The 3,067-nt window shown below is 36.3% G+C and overlaps 1 protein-coding gene across 1 annotated transcript in view; it reads right to left on the bottom strand.

Moving 5' to 3' along the window:
- Nucleotides 1–2,711, bottom strand: part of TRH (thyrotropin releasing hormone) — a 38,935-nt gene extending 36,224 nt beyond the window's left edge. Inside the window, exon 1 of the mRNA XM_063941232.1 lies at nucleotides 2,615–2,711. The gene's annotated coding sequence lies outside the window, so the exon portion shown is untranslated. The remainder of the gene's footprint in view (nucleotides 1–2,614) is intronic.
- Nucleotides 2,712–3,067: the final 356 nt, after the last annotated feature.

Raw genomic sequence — 3,067 nt, 5'->3', positions numbered from 1 at the left:
TCTATCTATCTATCTATCTATCTATCTAATTTCTGTGATCTATCTATCTATCTTTCTATTTGAAATCTGTTATCTATCTATCTATCTATCTATCTATCTATCTATCTATCTATCTATCTATCTGTCTCTTCCATATCTATCTATCTATCTATCTATCTATCTCATATCTATCTATCTATCTATCTATCTATCTATCTATCTATCTATCTAATTTCTGTAATCTATTTATCTATCTATCTATCTCATATCTATTATCTGTTATCTCTATCTGTCTGTCTGTCTGTCTGTCTGTTTATCTATCTGGCTCTTCCATATCTATCTATCTATCTATCTATCTATCTATCTATCTATTATCTGTTATCTCTATCTATCTATCTATCTATCTATCTGGCTCTTCCATATCTATCTATCTATCTATCTATCTATCTATCTATCTATCTATCTATCTATCTCTTCCATATCTATCTATCTATCTATCTATCTATCTATCTATCTGTCTGTTTGTCTGTCTGTCTGTCTGTCTGTCTATCTGGCTCTTCCATATCTATCTATCTGGCTCTTCCATATCTATCTATCTATCTATCTATCTATCTATCTATCTATCTATCTATCTATTATCTGTTATCTGTTATCTCTCTTATCTATCTATCTATCTATCTATCTGTCTGTCTGTCTGTCTGTCTGTCTGTCTGTCTATCTATCTGGCTCTTCCATATCTATCTATCTATCTATCTATCTATCTATCTATCTATCTATCTATCTATCTATCTGTCTCTTCCATATCTGTCTGTCTGTCTGTCTGTTTGTCCATCTGTCTGTCTGTTTGTCCGTCTGTCTGTCTGTCTGTCTGTCTATCTGGCTCTTCTCTATCTATCTATCTATCTATCTATCTATCTATCTATCTATTATCTGTTATCTCTATCTATCTATCTATCTATCTATCTATCTGGCTCTTCCATATCTATCTATCTATCTATCTATCTATCTATCTATCTATCTATCTGTCTCTTCCATATCTATCTATCTGTCTGTTTGTCTGTCTGTCTGTCTGTCTATCTGGCTCTTCCATATCTATCTATCTGGCTCTTCCATATCTATCTATCTATCTATCTATCTATCTATCTATCTATCTATCTATCTATCTATCTATCTATTATCTGTTATCTGTTATCTCTATCTTATCTATCTATCTATCTATCTATCTATCTATCTATCTGTCTGTCTGTCTGTCTGTCTGTCTGTCTGTCTATCTGGCTCTTCCATATCTATCTATCTATCTATCTATCTATCTATCTATCTATCTATCTATCTATCTGTCTCTTCCATATCTGTCTGTCTGTCTGTCTGTTTGTCCATCTGTCTGTCTGTTTGTCCGTCTGTCTGTCTGTCTGTCTATCTGGCTCTTCCATATCTATCTATCTATCTATCTATCTATCTATCTGGCTCTTCCATATCTATCTATCTATCTATCTACCTATCTATCTATCTATCTATCTATCTGTCTGTCTGTCTGTCTATCTGGCTCTTCCATATCTATCTATCTATCTATCTATCTATCTATCTATCTATCTATCTATCTATCTGGCTCTTCCATATCTATCTATCTATCTATCTATCTATCTATCTATCTATCTATCTATCTGTCTGTCTGTCTGTCTGTCTGTCTATCTGGCTCTTCCATATCTATCTATCTATCTATCTATCTATCTATCTATCTATCTGTCTCTTCCATATCTATCTATCTGTCTGTTTGTCTGTCTGTCTGTCTATCTGGCTCTTCCATATCTATCTATCTGGCTCTTCCATATCTATCTATCTATCTATCTATCTATCTATCTATCTATCTGTCTCTTCCATATCTGTCTGTCTGTCTGTCTGTCTGTTTGTCCATCTGTCTGTCTGTTTGTCCGTCTGTCTGTCTGTCTGTCTGTCTGTCTGTCTATCTGGCTCTTCCATATCTATCTATCTATCTATCTATCTATCTATCTATCTATCTAGCTCTTCCATATCTATCTATCTATCTATCTATCTGTCTGTCTGTCTGTCTGTCTGTCTGTCTGTCTGTCTGTTTGTCCATCTGTCTGTCTGTCTGTCCGTCTGTCTGTCTGTCTGTCTGTCTGTCTATCTGGCTCTTCCATATCTATCTATCTATCTATCTATCTATCTATCTATCTATCTATCTGTCTCTTCCATATCTATCTATCTATCTATCTGTCTGTTTGTCTGTCTGTCTGTCTGTCTGTCTGTCTGTCTATCTATCTGGCTCTTCCATATCTATCTATCTATCTATCTATCTATCTATCTATCTATCTATCTATCTATCTATCTATCTATCTATCTATCTATCTATCCATGTGTCTGTGCTACCTGTTAGGACCCCCAGCAGCTGGCACTGTGCCCAGGTACCACTCTAACACCCCCAGTGCTATATATCACCATTTGCTTTGCCTCTGCGTAACTTCGTCCTCTTATTATCAGAGTGCCTTTGCTGTGTATTGGAAGCTCCTTCCCCAGTCTCCTCTTTCTTCCAGAGCACAATTCTGTGCTAGGTGAGGAAACATTTACAGATCCAGGGAAAGTTTGTATGAGACATAAGAGAAGAGACAGAAGTTACCTGTGTAATGTCAGCTGTGTCCCTGCTCCTCCTGCTGGTGCCTCGCTCTGTGTGATTACACCTCCTCTGTCGGCTAGCCTGTCAGCAATATGTGTCTGCTCTCTCTGCACTGCTCCTTTCTTCAGCCTCCCCTATTTATACCCCCCTTCCCCAATTATGGAAATGTCTGTGATGTAATTCAGGCTGCGTATTTTTATTTTTAACATATAGGTTTGATGTCAGAAGATAAGCTTTTAAAATAAGATTAACCTTTTCCACTCCAGATGTGAAAATCAGTTTGGCCAGTGATATGAAACAGCCGGATTCAGTATTGTGTGGAATGCACTGTGTAATGCGGCAGTGCTATAAACATAAGCTATAATAATACTGATACAACACTGAGCCACAACAATATCTGTCTCACTTGTGCAAAAGTGATATTCAAATAAAATAAAGAAATAAACACTTTGGGAA

The sequence above is a fragment of the Pseudophryne corroboree genome, chromosome 9 (genome assembly GCF_028390025.1).
Source record: "Pseudophryne corroboree isolate aPseCor3 chromosome 9, aPseCor3.hap2, whole genome shotgun sequence".
In the NCBI taxonomy this organism is placed as follows: domain Eukaryota; kingdom Metazoa; phylum Chordata; class Amphibia; order Anura; family Myobatrachidae; genus Pseudophryne; species Pseudophryne corroboree.
The sequence above is the reverse complement of the archived record's forward strand: the minus strand, read 5'-3'. Positions and strand labels throughout refer to the sequence as shown.